This window comes from Mobula hypostoma, chromosome X1 (assembly GCF_963921235.1).
Source record: "Mobula hypostoma chromosome X1, sMobHyp1.1, whole genome shotgun sequence".
Taxonomy (NCBI): Eukaryota; Metazoa; Chordata; class Chondrichthyes; order Myliobatiformes; family Myliobatidae; genus Mobula; species Mobula hypostoma.
Window position 1 is genome coordinate 14,774,347 of NC_086128.1, and position 19,213 is coordinate 14,793,559.

A 19,213-nucleotide genomic window follows, 5' to 3' on the forward strand; every position below is an offset into this window, starting at 1 on the left:
GGATCCCTTCTTTGTAGAAGTGGTCCACAGCAGGGGTGATTGATAAGTTTGTGGCCTAAGGTAGAAGGAGATGAGTTATTAACTTCAAACTTTCTGCATTATCACTCAGAGTTGAACTGCACGTGCATGTAATGAGAGCGTCTTGGACCTCCAGGTGGTCCACAGCAGGGGTGATTGATAAGTTTGTGGCCTAAGGTAGAAGGAGATGAGTTATACAGCTCTTTTACATGCACGTGCAGCTCAACTCTGAGTGAAAATGCGGAAAGTTTGAAGTTAATAACTCATCTCCTTCTACTTTAGGCCACAATTTTATCAATCACCCCTGCTGTGGACCACCTCTGGAGGTCCAAGGCGCCAACCTCTACAAAGGAGGGATCCATATACTCCACAACCGCTGGACTAAATGTGTAAATGTAGGAAAAATAAATGTGCTAGGTTTTCTAAAATTGACTCCTTCTACTTTAGGCCATGAACTTATCAATCACCCCTCGTACAGTAATGCCAGTAGTACAGTATATTATAGTAAGACCTATGCCCTTTATATTATTTTCTGTATATGGAGCTGCAACCATGATAGTAAAAGGAGCTTGCATTTTTGTTCTCTGTATGTTGTGTGTTTTTTGCAGCTTTATTCAGGGAACTCTGAATCAGTCAGTATAAGAGTTAATGTTTTTCCCCCTTCCCACCCCCGCTCAATAAAACTCCAATCATGGTATGCCAATTAGAAAAATAACTTCAATAAAACTTCACTTAACAAGAACACATTCCTGTTGGTTATTCAACTGCAAATGATGTGGAATTGCTTCAAAGTAATTGGAAAAATTCCATTTTCACTGATAAGGGGATTGTGTTTAACCTCCTTGCCAAATCCCAACTGATACTCCTCTCCCCTAAGTGGAAGTGTGTGAATAGACATAAGTGGTAAGAATATTTTGTGATGTGTGTCCTGCTGATAGATAAGGCTAGCCACTGTCTCTGGCTTCTCAGGGTGCGCTTGGTGCTGGTGATGCTCTGGTTCTAATATGGAATCTGGCATAATGAAGCCTTCTATCCTCTCATGGAAATTTCATTCAAAGGGAATGTATGATGGTGATTAGTTTATTAGATAAGTAATGCAACAACTCAACTTCAAAGTATGGAAGTCTGGAATTTAAAGAAAAACAAGTCAATAATAATGATGACAACAAAACTACTACTGTATTGTAAAATTTTATTTAATTCTCTAGTGCCACTAAAAATCTGCCATCCTTAGTTGGTCTGTACATGTGTCTCTAGTTCCATCAATGTACTTTAAATAAGGCCAACTATGAGGGTGTAAAAAGCAGAGCTAGTTAAGTGAACTGGCAAATTAAATTAAAGGATCAGTCAACTGAAATGTAATGGCAGACATTTAAGGGAATCTTCCATAACAGTTACAATGTAACAAGAAAGAAGAATTCCAAGGAATATGTCATGAAATTTTATGCTCGATTCTTAAGTTAACCACAGCTTCTGTTTAAATAACATAAATTCCATTTTTTATTTAGTGTCATGTGTGATGGTAATAAGTTAATTTTAAATGGGGCTTCCCTGATAGCTGTGAAAATTTTTTGAATACAACAATTGTTGGGTGCCATATATCCCATTGAATTGACACCCATGGTTGATGCAGGACAGAAAGAGACATTCTGTCTGTCATACCTCTTTGAAGAAGGCTTAATCACACTTTTTAACTTTTTTCCACACAGCCCTGCTAACCTTTCCTCTTCATGTATTCAGGTACTGCTCTCCCACTGACCAAGAACTCCATCATGGAAGCAGGTCAGACTGTTTGCTATTGATAGCAATGTTGTTGAACCTGATCACATGCTTGGCCGAAACGCTCGTTTTTTGAAAAGGCCCTCTGACCAGAAACCTGATGTGCTTTACTGTAGAGTGCAATGTTTCAAGACAGCCATGTGTCAGAGCAAAATTAATTAACATAATGTGCAGTTGAAATCACAGTAGAGGATCGCACTTTAGCTGAGGCTTTGCAACACCCATACAAAGTAAATTTGAACCTTACTAAAGTTATGGAATTTTTCTTTAAGGAATTTTTGCCCTGTCCATACAGGGCACTTATGGGGAACTTGGGCATACTTCCTAACTGCTCAAATGCCGGGGAGCTTGGAATTAGTTAATGGTGCACTTGTTTCAGTGTAATGTGTTGCTGGCTTGAAGGTTTAAAGAGATAGGCTTCAAGTCTCACAGCATCAGGCAAGATTTGAAAGAAAACATGTTGATCATTGACCACAACTTGAGTGAACCTGTTTCGTCCTGTGTTTTGAGGGAGCTGTCTAAACATTTTCAGCAGTAAATGTTTTGCTCTGTATGGCAGGGATAACATTCTTGCTGCATATTATCATACATCATTTACTGTATTCAATGAGAAAGGAGTTCACATACACCAGGGGAGGCTGGTTTAATCTGTTGAATGGAACAGCAGTCTTCAGTTGTAAACACCATGAAACCATAGTCATGATCAGCCCTATCTATCTGGCTGCAAATTTACCTGTTGGGTGCTGGATATGTGATGGTGAAGACCTTGAGTGCAGGAGAGGATTTCTTTTACAAATAGATCACGCTCACTGTCCACACGTGCAAGAGAGCTGCCATTAGCTTTGGGCAGGAAGCCCAAAATACACAAGCATATCAATGTGTTGTAAATCTGCAGCATGCTGGTACAGCATTCTTGTGGACTATCAAGCTGAAAGTCTTCATGCTATGGTAAGTGTCTCTTAATCTGATACAGGCACTCAACATTGTGAGTAATTCCAGAAAATTCAACAAACTTCCTGATCTATTGGAGTAGGTTGTATTTTTTTCAACTTTTGGTATATTTGTTTACTAGCAACCACATGTAAGGGGGAGAAAGGAACTGGTTTGTATTTCTGCAGAATCTCTCACAAAATCAAGACATACTAAAACCTCTTACAGCCAATGAGGATATTGAAGTTATCCAATAAACAGCAAGATCCCACATGGTTACAGAGGGTGTTAGAGGTGGCATGGCACTATTGGAAAAGGATAGGAGATTTTTGGTGTGCTGGCTATTATTCCTTCCTCCTGTCTACTTGCTAGGCACCTTCCCAGTCAATCCGTCTCAGATTCTATTTCTGGATGAGTGGCCGGATTATTCTTCTGAATTCCCGTGAACAATGGCCAGTCTTCCCAAGTCTCTCCTGATAGCATTCTCCCTTAGCCCTGTTGTAGTCAGTCAGGTCATTATAGATTTAAACCCTCTGGTGAAATGAACAGTGAAGTTGTATCAATCAGCTTCATCAGTCAACTTCACCAAATCAGTAAGATCTCCTACTGAACAATATCAATAAGAAGATATAATGTAGACATTGGTAAACATTGCTCTACAGAGCGTATTTACCTTTACATGCCTTTATTGTGCAGGAATTTCATTGGATAAGTGACGTGTGTTATGGGGAGGGAGTTAGGGTGGGGAATTTTCATGAGAATTCAGTTTTATGGTTACTGCTAATTAGCTGGCATTTTTAATTCCAATTTTTAAAATTATTTAATTGCTGTATTTAAATACCCCCAACTGTCACCATGGGGTTTTGAACTCTTGTCTCTGTATCAAGGTTTAGGAGGACTGAAATGATGGAGCTTAGTCATTAGGAGCCAAACCCTTCATGCCTGGAAGTCCCTCTTCCGTGCTCTGAATGGTGTCACCAATAGGCCTGTACCGGACTTTCATGGCAGAATGGAGCTGGTCTGGGTGGTGCAGAAGTTGAACAGATATGCTTGGAAATTGAAGACTTCTGTTTTGGGCTATTGGTAATGGAGCCACAATGGAAGCAGCAAATGCTCTGCTTTCTTTAATAAGGAAATTTCTGTTTAATAAACTTTATTTTTGAGCTCCAGTGATTCTTTTGTCTATCAGTGCAGGTATATTGAATGCAGCCTTTGTGTCCCAATACCCTGCCCACAACAATCATCCCAATGGCACTCTGCTGGTCTCTCTATTTTGTGTAATTGTTCATTCCCTCACCGTACAGCCTTTTCGCCGAGTTGAATGGACCATTGTCCAAATACTGTAGCAAAACATTACACCCATTAGTTTGTTTATACTTTGGGGTAACTCAGGTCCTCCTGGGCCAAGGCCCTTCAGCTTGAATGCATCCTAAATTAACCGCTTGCACTGAGCACACGACTGGTCACAAGATCTCTTCTGGTCTCTGAGATTCTCACAGCTGAGTCTCGGTATGAGGCAAAATTTAAAACTCAAAATTTGTAGGGTTGCCTATTTTCCTTTGTGATAAAAAACCAGAAAATGAAAAATCTTAGAAATTCAACCAATTGGGTTTGCAGAGATCCCTCCTCAGTTTGGCTGGACATTGAAGCCTCACAAACAAAATGCCCTCTTATTAATTTGCTTTTCCTCAATAAGATGAAACTAGTTAAGGAATATTGTCGCAATCCAATAACAATTAATACAGTCAGGGCTTGGAGGGCGGTGCGACAAATTGAGGGCAACGCAGCGAAAATATCACCCTTCACTCCAATAACCGGCAGTCCAGATTTTCAGCCTGGCATAATGGATTCTGGATTTAAACTTTGGATTTCTAAGGGCATTGTCCATCTAGGAGACTCGTTTGATGAAGGAATGATGATGTCATTTAGTGAAATAGTACAGAAATTCAACATACCCAGCAAGGATCTTTTTCATTTCTTTCAGATAAGAGATTATATACAGGAAAAAAAAATCATTGTTAACTGATTTCTATAGTTCTGACACAGAAAAGAGGGTGTTTTGTTCTAAAGGTGAAGTCTCCATCAGTACTTTTTACAGCATCCTGAGGGAATGTTCTTGTGGAGAGGCTGAGCAGCTGGGAAGGGTCTGGGAGGAAGAGCTGGGAGTAGAAATTACAGCTGAAGCATAGGAAGACATCTGTGATAATGCAAAGAAAATCTCAGTTTGTAATAGAACTAAAGCATTGCAACTCAAAATTCTGCTTAGAGTCCATCTGACTCCAGATGGTCTCTCAAAATTTAAGACGGGGGTTTCTCTAATGTGTTACAAATGTAAAGTAAATACTGGAACTTTCACCCACTGTTTTTGGACTTGTCCCAAACTTCAGGCATACTGAAGTGATATTTTGGGTGAAATGGAAAAGATTCTGAAGATGGAGCTTGAACTGGACCCAGTGTCTTTTCTCTTAGGCCTACCCAGCAGTCATATTATTAATGCACATCAGAAAAAACTTAATATCCTGACTTTTTGTGTGAGGAAGAACATTTTACTTTGTTGGATATCCAATAAGGCCCTTGGACTTTCTGGTTGGCATAAATTAATCATGGAGTACATTCCTTTGGACTTTTTAACATATATGGTACACTCAAAAACAAACAGTTTTCATAAAACATGGCAACCTTTTCTACAATATGTAGATATAAACCTATCTGCTATACTAATAAGGGCTTTTGTATTGGATGTGGTGGTGATGTCTATACTTTGATGGAAGTGTTCTGATAGCTGATATCTGTGAGGGGAAAAACTTTAAATGTACCTGGAAATTGAAAGTTTTGTTATGCTGAGCAAAAAAAAACTTAAAAAAATAAAAAAAAGAAATTCAACCAATAAGCCTTTTCAAACATGTTACATTATTGAAAAGTGATTTTCATTTTTTGCACCCAGCCCCTCACCAGAATGAAACATCAGATTTGCCCATTTTGAGGTTGTTCCCTAAATGCAACCAGGAATGCTGTGGAGCGGGTTGCACTTGAGGCTATTCTCCGTGCAAATGTCACTGTACAAAAAACAACCATGTCTCATTGGATTGTGGCCTCTGCAAGGAAGCCCCAGACATTTTCTTCATCCTTTTGGGGCCCATGCAAGATCTCCCCTTTATCTCTTCTTGATACCCTGACCATAGTCCTCATGCCAGTCCTCTGATTCCCATGTTTAAGCTCCCACCCAGCTCACCCCCCCATGATCCCAAGGCCCCTGCCACAACCCTGTTCTACCAACTATTGTTCATCTCACTCAGGCATCTAAGCTAGATAACCCCTGACTCAGTAACCTCCCTCAAGCTGGTCGCCCCTCCAGTTTTTGACCCAATGATCTCAGAAGCTCTGCACCCGCAACCACAATACTTTAAAGCAAAACAAGTTTGTTAAAAGACTGAACCAATCTACTGGTGGCAGAACTATTGCCTGCAAATCACTATTGGTGGTTAATGTCGATTTTTGTGCTTGCGCTGAGTTAGGAGAGCGTGAAGGTAAGTTGCTATAAAATCCAGTAACATGTTTCCAAGTGAAAAAAGGTGAGTCCTGTAATTGGTTGCAATTGAGAGGAGGGCAGGGGTGCTAAGACAATCACCCTGTAATTTTAAGCTCTCTTTCCAAGGGAATGTCAATAAATTGGCTTTCCAGAAGGGTAGGTTTTTTCCTTTTGTTATTGCTGATTTGGTCTTGGTTGCTCATTGTTCAGTGCAGGCAGGATGGCAGATACGGCAGTGGAATGCTCCTCCTGTGGGATGTGGGAATTCATGGAACCTGCTGGTCTCCCTGATGACTACACCTGCGGGAAATGCAGCCAGCTCCAGCTACTGAAAGACCACGTTAAGGAGCTGGAGCTGGATGAACTAAGGATCAATCCGGGAGGCAGGGCAATTGATAGATAAGACTTTTGAGCAGGTGGTTACACCCAGTGTGCAGTATTCATGGAGTAGATGGGTGAACACCGAGGGGTAAAGGGAGAAAGAAGTCAGTGCAGGGTCTCCCTGTGGCCATTCCCCTCAGCAACAGGAATACCCCTTTGGCTACTGCTGAAGGGGATGACCTATCTGGGCAAGGCAGCAGCAGCCAGACCAATAGCACTGTGGTCGGCTCTGAGCCTCAGAAGGGTAGGGTGAAGTCAGGTGGAGCAATAGTCATAGGGGACTCGATAGTTAGGGGGAGAGACAGGAGGTCCTGCAGCAGCAACAGAGACACCAGGATAGTGTGTTGCCTCCCGGGTGCTAGGATCCAGGATGTCTGAGCAGTTACAGAGTATTCTTGAAGGAGAGGGTGAGCAGCCAGAGGTTGTGGTACATGTTGGTACCAGTGACAAAGGCAAGAAAGGGGTGGAGGTCCTGGACAGCAAGTTTAGGGAGTTAGGAAGGAGGCTGAAGAGCAGGAACTCTAAGGTGGTCATCTCCAGATTACTCCCGGTGTGATGAGCTAGGGAAGGCCAGAACAGCAAGATAGCGCAGATGAATGAGTGGCTAAGGAATTGGTGCAGGGGGCAGGGTTTCAAGTTCTTGGATGATTGGAACTTTTTCTGGGGAAGGGGTGACCTGTGCAAGTGGGACGGTTTGCACCCGAACTGGAGGGGAACCAATATCCTGTGAGGGAGGTTCCCTAATGCTATTGTGGAGGGTTTAAACTAGATTTTTAGAGGGTTGGGAACTGAAGTGAAGAGGCAGAGGATGGGGCGATTGGCGCACAAGAGGAGACAGCTTGTAGGGAGTTTGTGAGGAAGGACAGGCAGATGATAGAGCAAAGATGCACTCAGCCAGATAGTTTGAGATGTGTCTATTTTAATGCAAGGAGTACCATAAACAAGGCGGATGAACTTAGAGTGTGGATCAATACGCGAAACTATGACATTGTGGCCATTACAGAGACTTGGATGTCTCAGGGGCAGGAATGGCTGCTGAATGTGCTGGGTCTTAGGTGTTTCAAAAAGGACAGGGAGGGAGGCGAAAGAGGTGGGGGTGTGGCATTGCTAATCAGGGATTGTATCATGTCTGCAGAGAAGGAGGAAGTCATGGAGGGATTGTTTACTGAGTCAATGTGGCTGCGGCTTAGAAACAGAAAGGGGGTAATAACTCTACATGCAACACACATCAAAGTTGCTGGTGAACGCAGCAGGCCAGGCAGCATCTGTAGGAAGAGGTGCAGTCGACGTTTCAGGCCGAGACCCTTCGTCAGGACTAACTGAAGGAAGAGTGAGTAAGGGATTTTTTTAAATAACTCTACCTGGTGTTTTTTATAGACCCCCCCAATAGTAACAGAGACATTGCGGAGCAGATAGGGAGGCAGATACTGGAACAGTGCAATAATAATAGGGTTGTTGTGATGGGTGATTTTAACTTCCCTAATATTGACTGTCATCTCCTTAGAGCAAGGGGTTTTAATGAAGTGGAGTTTGTTTGGTGTGCTCAGGAAGATTTCCTGACACAATATGTAGATAAGCCTACTAGAGGAGAGGCTGTACTTGATCTGGTATTGGGAAATGAACCTGGTCAGGTGTCAGTTCTCTCGGTGGGAGAGCATTTTGGAGGTGGTGATCACAACTCTATCACTGGAGAGGGATAGGAGCAGACAATTTGGGAAAACAATTAATTGGGGTAGGGGGAAATATGATGCTATTTGGCAGAAACTTGGAAGCAGATGTTCCCAGGGAAATGCACAACAGAAATGTGGCAAATGTTCAGGGAACATTTGCGTGGTGTTCTGCATAGGTATGTTCCATTGAGGCAGGGAAAAGATGGTTGGGTAAAAGAACCATGGTGTACAAAGGGTGTAGAAAATCTAGTTAAGAAGAAAAGAAAAGCTTATAAAAGGTTCTAGAAACTATGTACTGTTAGAGCTCCAGAAAATTACAAGGCTGCCAAGAAGGAGCTCAAGAATAAAATTAGGAGAGCTAGAAGGGGCCATGAGAAGGCCTTGGCGAGCAGGATTAAGGAAAACTCCAAGGCATTCTACAAGTATGTGAAGAGCAAGAGGATGAGCCATGTGTGAATAGGTCCAATCAGGAGTGAGAGTGGAAACGTGTGCGTGGAGTCAGAGGAGATAGCGGAGGTACTTAATGAATACTTCGCTTCAGTATTCATCTGGAAAAGGACCTTGGCAATTGTGGGAATGACTTACAGTGGACTGTAACACTTGAGCATATAGACATTAAGAAAGAGGATGTGCTGGAGCTTTTGAAAAACATTAAGTTAGATAAGTCTCTGGGTCCAGACGAGATGTACCTCAGGCTACTGTGGGAAGCGAGGAAGGAGATTGCTGAGCCTTTGGCGATGATCTTTGCATCATCAATAGGAATGGGAGAAGTACCAGAGGATTGGAGGGTTACAAATGTTGTTCCCTTGTTCAAGAAAGGGAGTAGAGATAGCCCAGGAAATTATAGACCAGCAAGTCTTACTTCAGTGGTTGGTAAGTTGATGGAGAAGATCCTGAGAGTCAGGTTTTATGAACATCTGGAGAGGCATCATATGTTTAGAAATTGTCAGCATGGCTTTGTCAAGGGCAGGTTGTGCCTTACAAGCCTGCTTGAATTTTTTGAGGATGTAACAAAACACATTGATGAAAGTAGAGCAATGGATGTAGTGTATATGGATTTCAGATAAGGTTCCCCATGCAAGGCTCATTCAGAAAGTAAGGAGGCATGGGATGCAAGGAGACCTTGCTTTGAGGATCCAGAATTGGTTTGCCTACAAAAGGCAGAGAGTGGTTGTAGCTGGGTCATATTCTGCATGGAGGTTGGTGACCAGTGGTGTTCCACAGAGATCTGTTCTGGGACCCCTACTCTTCGTGGTTTTTATAAATGACCTGGATGAAGAAGTAGAAGGGTGGGTTAGTAAATGTGCTGATGACACAGAAGTTGGGGTGTTGTGGATAGTGTGGAGGGTTGTCAGAGATTGCAGAGAGACATTGATAGGATGCAGAACTGGGCAGAGAAGTGGCAGATGGAGTTCAACCCGGATAAGTGTGAAGTGGTTCATTTTGGTAGGTCCAATTTGAAGACAGAATATAATATTAATGGTAAGACTCTTGGCAGAGATCTTGGAGTTTGTGTCCATAGGACACTCAAAGCTGCTCTGCAGATTGACAATGTTGTTAAGAAGGTGTATGGTGTGTTGGCATTCATCAACTGTGGGATTGAGTTCCAGAGCTGAGAGGTAATGTTACAGCTATATAGGACCCTGGTCCACTTGGAGTTCTGTGTTCAGTTCTGGTCACATCACTTCAGGAAGGATGTGGATACTATAAAGAGAGTGCAGAGGGGATTTACTAGGATGTTGTCTGGATTGGAGAGCGTGCCTTATGAGAACAGGTTGAGTGAACTTGGCCTTTTCTCCTTGGAGCAACAGAGGACGAGAGGTGACCTGATAGAGGTGTATAAGATGATGAGAGGCATCAATCGTGTGGACAGTCAGAGACTTTTTCCCAAGGCTGAAATAGCTAACACAAGGAGGCATAGTTTTAAGGTGCTTGGAAGAAAGTACGGGGTACTTTCAGAGGTAAGTTTTTTCACACAGAGAGTGGTGAGTGCATGAAATGCACTGCCAGCAACGGTGGTATAGGCAGTTACAATAGGGTCTTTTAAGAGACTCTTAGATAGGTGCGTGGAGCTTAGAAAAATAGAGGGCTATGCACTAGGGAAATTCTAGGCAGATTCTAGAGTAGGTTACATGGTCGGCACAACATTGTGGGCTGAAGGGCCTGTAATGTGCTGTAGATTTCTATGTTCCATGTTCTATGATAAAGAAAAATAAAAGGGCACTAATGAAAAATAACCTTAGGATAAATCCATTTTTAACTGGCTGCAGAATTTATTTTCCTACTTGTGCTTTTGTGACAAACTGTATGAATTGCCAATAGCCAGTTCCTTTTACCTAGCATCTTCACTACAGCACAGATATCCGCATAGAATCATGTGACAGATCCTGGGGCAGGTGATCCAAAGCTTAGTTAAAAGGGTAGCTTCATGGAGAATTTTAAGAAGAGGAGAGAGGTAGGGAGGTTTACAAAGGGAATTCCAGAGTTTGAGGCCCAGGCAGCTGAAGGCACGGCTGCCAGTTGGAGAGCAATTAAATGCCTGCATGGCAAAGAGATGAGAATTGGTGGATCTTAAGACCTTAAGATATTGGACCGAATGATCTATTTCTGCTCCTTGGAGTCTTCTCCACCATTCGATCATGGCCGATTTATTATCCCTCTCAACCTCATTCTGCCTTCCTCCCGTAACCTTTCACACCCTTACTAAACAAGAACTTATCAACCTCTGCTTTAAATATACCCAATGACCTGGCCTCCACAGCCATCAATGGCAATGAATTCCACATATTCACCACCCTTTGACTGAAGAATTCCTTCTCATCTCTGTTCTAAATAGACATTGTTCTATTGGGTGTGTCCTCTAGTACTAGAATCCCTCACTAAAGGAAATGTCCTCTTCACATCCACTTGATCTAGGCCTTTCAATATTTGATAGGTTTCAATGTGATACCCTACAGACCCAGAGCCATCAAATGCTCCTCATATGATAACCCTTTTATTCCAGCAATCATTTTTGTGAGCTTCATCTGAACCCTCCCCAATGTAGGCACATCCTTTCTTAAATAAGGGGCCCAAAACTGCTCACAATACTCCAAATGCAGGCTGACCAATGCCTTATAAATCCTCAGCATTACACCCTTTGAGGGCTGCACACCAGGAGGAGGATCAGGAGGAATGAAAATGTGGAGGGACTTGAAAACAAGGACAAGAATTGGAAAATCAAAGGAATCACTTCAATGTATATGTAGTTTTCCAAGTAAAGTAATGCACTTTCAACAGCAAGTGAAAAATTGACTCATTATAAAGGATTATTATGTTATCATGGTTAACCAGATTTTACAGCTTGGATTGAGAAATAGGCAGTCTGGATTGAAACATTATGCAAACTGTAATTCCTGTGACTCTTTTCTAAATAAAACTGGGAATTACCAGGAATTTGCAACAAAAACTCCTGCAGTTAAATAGTGTGGGTGTAGACAGGAAACGAGTCGGAGTTTTGAAATGACTGTTTTGGTTGAAAGATTAATCTGCCAAGTGTTTGCGTCAGTGGAGCTGTCCGTTTCGCACAGGGCTGTCAGTGTGCAACACCCTGCTCCAGTAGAAGAAGGTGGGGGCTGTTAGGAGAAAGCAGGGGGATGTGGGACTCTCTCAGGGAAGTAGGGATGTGTTTCAGGAAACTATTGATCATCCATTCCCATCCTCTTGTTGCTTTTGTGGCTGTGTCCCTCCTTATTGTTCCCTCCTCCTTATCCTGCTGCTGGTCTGGAGTGCAGTGGTCAGGATGAAACCTAAAAGTGCTACAGAGTGCCCTGGAAAATCTGGGCGAAGCAGGGTGAGTCACTCATCTTTCTATGTGTTTTCTGCTATTTTACACATTTGATTCTTATACTCCAAGAGGCAGCCTTTTGGTAAATAAAGCAATATATTATGTGGATTATTTAGTGTTCTGCTGGGTCTTCTTTGCCCACTGCAGGCACTGACTCCTTGCTGGAGTTTCAGGGGCTCTGCTGGCCTTATCCAGCGACTGATGTTTGGTATGATTTTTGGCATGGGATCACACATAATCCCTTGGTCCTATGGCCCTATGCCCCATCTGCCACCCCTGTAGGCGTACCTTCCAGCGGACAGTATTGGGAGCCCAGGCTGTTTGAGGCTGTCATCTCAGAATAGTACAGATGGAGTGCTGCATTGGCAGAGCTACTGTCTTGCAAATCTTAAACCAGGGTCCTGTCAGTCTGTGTAAGTGACCCCAAGCAACCCCTTGGGAAAATTTGAAGGAGCAAGGAGGTATTCTGGTGTTTTGACAAATATTCCATTCTGAACTGACAAATTGGTAATTGCTTGTGGAATCTTCCACGATTATCTATGAACTAACAGAATCTACATCAATGAGGCAATTTATTGGCTGCCAAGCATTCTGAATGTCCTCGGGTTGTGAAGATTTTGCAGAAAGGACCTTTATTTTACTCACCACCAAAACTGAGGGGTAGTGAAGCAGATTGCTCGGGATAGCTGGGGATTGAGATGCCACCTCCCGGTGGCTGCAGTGCACTTAATCATTCAGCCTGGAGAGTGAGGATTGGAGCTATATCCTACTGAATATTCTATGTTCTATGTTCAAGGCATAACAGAAAGCCAAGAGTTGTGCATGATTCCTTGAATGCTAATTAAAAGGTTAATATTCACTCAGGGCTGGGTAACAAGTCTGTCATTGTCTCAGTTAATGTGACGGAGACTCCTCTCTCACTGTAGGAGAGGTGGTGCTGTGTGAATGGAGGCTTGAATCCAGAATGAACAGGACAACTCCTCTATTCTAATAGCTTAGCAATGGTTAATCATCTGACACAGTGGCAGATGGTCAATACACTTCTATTTGGTAATATCACTCTACATTTGAGACTATATGGACCGGGATTGAAAATGACTTTGCTTCCTGTTGGCTCATTGTTTCTCTTGCTTCTGATTCAGGTGATTGTGACTTGAATCCCTCTCCAGAACTCCAGGCTGCTGTCACCCAGTGTGGGGGTTCTTTTCAGATGAGACGTTAAGATAAGGCATTGTTTGCTTCCTTAGACGCAAAGAATGCCATAGTCCTTATCACATTGTTGTTAGTGGGATCTTGCTGTGTGCAGTATGGCTGTTGTGGGGTTACATTATTTCAGAAAGCATCCCAGAATGTTTTGGGATTGTTTGAGGTTGTAAAAAGCCCCAAGGAGAGTCTTTTCAGCCATCTTGTGTCCCTTGCTGTGTCAGATTTTACCCTCACAGATCCTGGCTCTCTGGCTGTGAGTATTCGTGTGATCATGTTCACACCACCTGTTCCCTTATGTTTGCTTTGACACTGAACGGAAGCAGAAATAGCCCCATTAAGAACAGGCTAAATATTGCTCTGAATGCAGTGCACTTCCTGCCATCCGGTAGCACAAAGGCACATAGGACAATTAAAGGGCAAAAAGCAGCTTTCCAGCATCGCTCTGAATTCTTTTAAGCTCTGTTTGAGAACAGCCTTTGTTTCTTGGAGGAGTTTGGTTACAACTTTGCTATCAAACTTTGAACCAGCTTTCTGCCTCATGGGTCCTTCATGGGCTATGATGAGGAGGGAGTTGTGCAACAGACCACAAGGCAGATCTGGAGCCCAGTCCACTTGAACATCAGAGACAAAGTTCAAGGTGAGGACTTTTCTGTGAGGGTGACCATAACTGTCCAGAATAGAAAGTAAAGGAACCCAGTATGAGCAAGCATGTATAGTATGTCAATATGTCCCCTTGTGTGAGAGCATGAGTTTGTAACTCTCTGAGTCCTTGTAAGTGCATGTGAGCGTAAGACAATGTACAATGAATGATAAGATCCTGGGAAGTACGGAGGACAGTGTTCTTGGTATATAATCCAAGGATTTCTGAAGGTGGCAGCAAAGATAGATATAGTGATGAAAAGGGCATATGGGATATTTGCCTTCAGTAGCTATAGCAGGAAGGTTATGGTACAACTTCATAAAACATTGGTTTAGCCACAGCTGGAATACATGTGCAGTTCCGGTCACTACACTATAGGAAGAACATGAAAATTTTAAAAATCTGTACATCCTGGAGATCTGAAACAAACAGAAAATGCTTGAAGCATTCAGAAGATCGAACAGCGTCCGTACAAAGAAAAATAGTTAACATTTCAGGTCAAGATGCTTTGTCAAAATAGAGAGGAGATGTTTGCACTGGAGAGCATGCAAGTGTGAGGATGAGGTGGGTGTGAATGTGTGCAGGTATGAGTATGTTTTTACAAACCACAATTTTTTCAGTGTTCATTTGTGAAGATGGTGGGACCAATATTGCACTCAAGTTTTCCCAGCATTGGGGGAGGAGTCAAACATTACCTGCTGCAGTGACTGCATACCCTTTGCTGAATCCACCCAAATGAGATCTGTTATAAAGACATTAAAATAATATGTGCAATACTGGCCATTCCCTATTGGTTGTGCCATTGTGACACTGGGCTTTGGGGCTATGTTATTTTAGTGCAGGAGTTCCCAACCTGGGGTCCACAGAGCCTTTGTTAATGGTTTTGGTCCATGGCATGAAAAAATGTTGGAAACCCCTGCTTTGGTGTGTGTCTCTTGGTGTTGGAAATGTCACAGTAGTGTAGTGGTTAGCGCAACACTTTACAGGACCAGTGACCCAGGTTCATTTCCTGCCGCTATAAGGAGTTTCTCTAGGAAGAGGTGCAGTTGACGTTTCAGGCCGAGACCCTTCGTCAGGACTAACTGAAGGAAGAGTGAGTAAGGGATTTGAAAGTTGGAGGGGGAGGGGGAGATCCAAAATGATAGGAGAAGACAGGAGGGGGAGGGATGGAGCCAAGAGCTGGACAGGTGATAGGCAAAAGGGATACGAGAGGATCATGGGACAGGAGGTCCGGGAAGAAAGACAAGGAGGGGGGGAGACCTAAAGGAGGGGGGGAGACCTAGAGGATGGGCAAGGGGTATATTCAGAGGGACAGAGGGAGAAAAAGGAGAGTGAGAGAAAGAATGTGTGTATAAAAATAAGTAACAGATGGGGTACGAGGGGGAGGTGGGGCATTAGCGGAAGTTAGAGAAGTCGATGTTCATGCCATCAGGTTGGAGGCTACCCAGACGGAATATAAGGTGTTGTTCCTCCAACCTGAGTGTGGCTTCATCTTTACAGTAGAGGAGGCCGTGGATAGACATGTCAGAATGGGAATGGGATGTGGAATTAAAATGTGTGGCCACCTTCCAGGTGAGGCAACACTTCACCTGTGAGTCGGCTGGGGTGATATACTGTGTCCGGTGCTCCCGATGTGTGGCATCTTGTCAAAGATCATCTTTAAATACAAGTACACAATATCTACCAATTCTCCTTTGTCTATCCTACTTGTTATTTCGTCAAAGAGTTCCAACGGATTTGTCAGGTAAGATTTCCTCTTAAGGAAACCACACTGATTGCAGCCTATTTTATCATGTGCCTCTCCAAATACCCTAAGACCTCATCCTTAGCAATCGACTCCAACATTTTCCCAACCACTGAGGTCAGTCTAAGTGGCCTAAAATTTCCTTTCTTCTGCTTCTCCCTTCTTGAAGGGTGGAGTGATGTTTGCAATTTCCAGTCCTCCAAAACCATGCCAAAGTCTATTGATTCTTGAAAGATCATTACTAATGGCTTCACAATCTCTTCAGCCACCTCTTTCAGAACCCTGGGGTGTACACCATCTGTTCTAGGTGACTTATCTACCCTCAGACCTTTCAGTTTCCCAAGAACACTCTCTAGTGATGGCAACTTCACTCACTTCTGCCCCTGACACTACTGAACTTCTGGTACACTGCTAGTGTCTTCCACAGTGAAGACTGATGCAAAATACTTACTCAGTTCATCTGCTACTTCCTTGTCCCCCATTACTACTTTTCTAGCATCATTTTCCAGTGGTCCGATATCTACTCTTGCCTCTCTTTTACTCCTTGCATATCTGAAGAAACATCCTCTTTAATATTGTTGGCTAGTTTACTTCTGTATTCCATCTTTTCTCTCTTTATGACTCCTTAGTTGTCTTTTGTTGTTTTTTAAAAGTTTCCCAATCCTCCAATTTCCACTAATTTTTGCTCTGATTATATGCCCTCTCTTCCCTTGTCAGCCACAGTTGTGTTGTCCTGCCTTTAGAATACTTCTTCTTTGCAATATATCTATCCTGCGCCTTCTGAAATGCTCCTAGAAACTCCAGCCATTGCTGCTTTGCCGTCATACCTGCTAGTGTCCCCTTCTAATTAACTTTGGCCAGCTCCGCTCTCATGTTTCTGTAATTCCCTTTACTCCACTGTAATGTTAATACACCTGATGAGCTTCTCCCTCTCAAATTGCAAGATGAATTCTATTGTATTATGATCACTATCTCCCAAGGGTTCCTTTACCTTAAGGTCTCTAATCAATTTCAGTGCATTGCACAACACCCAATCCATTATAGCTGATCCCCTAGTGGGCTCAACCAGGAGCTGCTCTAAAAAGTCATCTTGTAGGCATTCTACAAACTCCCCCTCTTGAGATCCAGCACCAACCTGATTTTCCCAATATACCTGTATGTTGAAATTCCCTATGACTACTGTAACATTGCCCTTTTGACATGATTTTTTAAAATCTCCAGTTGTAATTTGTAGCCCACATCTTTGCTGCTGTTCTGTGTATAGCTCCCACCAAGGTTTTTTCTTACCCTTGCAGTTTCTTAGTTTTACCCACAACGACACCTTGTGATCTTATGTCATAAGATTTTGATTTCACCTTTTACCAACTAAGCCACCCCACCCCCTCTACCTACCTGCCTGTCCTTTCGATACAATTGTATCCTTGGATGTTAAGCTCCCAGCTATAATCTTCTTTCAACCATGATTCAGTGATGCCCACAACATCATACATGCCAATCTCTAACCACTGCAAAATCATCAACCTTATTCTGTATACTGTGTGCATTCAAATATCACACCTTCAGTCCTGTATTCTGGAAAAATGACACAACTGTGGTTAACAAGAAGTTAAAGCCAACATAAAACCCAAAGAGAGGGCATATAATAGAACAAAAATTAGTGGGAAGTTAAAGGATTGGGAAGCTTTAAAAACCAACAGAAGGCAAATTAAGAAGGTAAAGACGGAATACAAAAGTAAGCTAGCCAATAATATTAAAGAGGATACCAAAAGTTACTTCAGATACATAATGTGTAAAAGAGAGGCAAGAGTAGATATTGGACCATTGGAAAACAATGCTGGAGAAGTAGTAATTAGGGACAAGGAAAGGGTGGATGAACTGAATAAGTATTTTGCATCAGTCTTCACTGTGGAAGATACTAGTGGTATGGTGGAAGTTCCAGGTGCTGGGGAGATGAAGTGTGTGAAGTTACCATTACTAGGCAGAAGGTCTTGGGAAACTGGAAGGTCTGAAGGTAGATAAGTCACCTGGACCAGATGGTGTACACCCCAGAGTTCTGAAAGAGGTGGCTGAAGAGATTGTGGAGGCATTAGTAATGATCTTTCAAGAATCACTAGATTCTGGCATGGTTCTGGAATTGCAAATGTCACTCCACTCTTCAAGAAGGGCGAGATGCAGAAGGAAGGAAACTGTAGGCCAGTTAGTCTGACCTCAGTGGTTGGGAAGACGTTGGAGTCGATTATTCAGAATGAGATCTTAGGGTACCTTGGAGGCAACATGGCATCTGGGTGAATGAGCTGAAGGTTATGAAGCTGCAGCTCCAGTTCATTAACACGTTCTCTGAGGAACTGCAGACAAGGAATGAAGAATAAAGAAGATGAAACTTACCAGATACTTACCTCGTTTAAGCCTGTTAAGCCAAAGCCTCCCCGCTCTTTTACACTGGCCCACTCCCACAATACCCTTGTATGTCCTTGCTAATGGGTCCTGTTCACTGATCTGGCGCAGTTCAAACTCCAAAAACTGTTGTGAAGTGCTGCTTTTTTAAATCTTCCATCACGGACCTGTGTGAAGTCGCCTCTTCTTCTCACGCTCCCATTCACTGATTGGGCGCAATTCAAACACTGTTGAAGGGACAGTCACCAGTGATAGACTGATTAAAGCTTGAGTATATCAGTCTTGGTGCAAGTTAACAATTGAGAAAAAGGCTGAGTTACATTAGGTACATATGTGTCTATTAAAAAGTTAAAATAAGTAGTGCATAAAAACAGAAATTTAGAAAAAGTAAGATGGTGTTCACGGGTTCAATGTCCATTTATGAACTGGATGGCATAGGGGAAGAAGCTGTTCCTGAATCGCTGAGTGTGTGCCTTCAGGCTTTTGTATCTCCTACCTGATGGTAACAGTGAGAAATGGGCATGCCCTGGGTGCTGAGGGTCCTTAATGATGGATGCTGCCTCCCTAAGGTGCCGCTCCTTGAAGATGTCTTGGATACTACAGAGGCTAGTACCCATGACAGAGCTGACTAATTTTACAAGTTTCTACAACTTATATCGATCTTGTGCGGTAGCCCCCCCCCCCCCACCCATACCAGATGGTGATGCAGCCAGTCAGAGTGCTCTTCACAGTACATTTGTAGAAGTTTTTGAGTGTTTTGGTTGACAAACTGAATCCCCTAATAAAATATAGCTGCTGTCTTGCCTCCTTTATAGCTGCATTGATATTTTGAGTCCAAATTAGATCCTCAGAGATATTGACACCCAGGAACTTGAAGCTGCTCACTCTCTCCACTTCTGATCCCTCTATGAGGATTGGTATGTGTTCCTTCGTCTTACCCTTCCTGAAGTCCACAATCAGCTCTTTAGTTAGTTGAGTGCAAGGTTGTTCCTGCGACACCACTCAACTAACTGGTATATCTCACTCTTGAAGACGAAATTCAACAGGACAACAACCAATGCGCAAAAAGAAAAAAAAAGAAGCTGCAAATACAAAA

The 19,213-nt window shown here is 42.8% G+C and overlaps 1 long non-coding RNA gene across 1 annotated transcript in view; it reads left to right on the forward strand.

Annotated features, from left to right (window-relative positions):
- The first annotated feature begins 11,873 nt into the window (after positions 1 to 11,873).
- The window catches only part of LOC134340273 (uncharacterized), a 66,718-nt gene continuing 59,378 nt past the window's right edge, over positions 11,874 to 19,213 (forward strand). The window contains exon 1 of the long non-coding RNA XR_010016500.1: positions 11,874 to 12,139. This is a non-coding gene — a long non-coding RNA (uncharacterized LOC134340273). The remainder of the gene's footprint in view (positions 12,140 to 19,213) is intronic.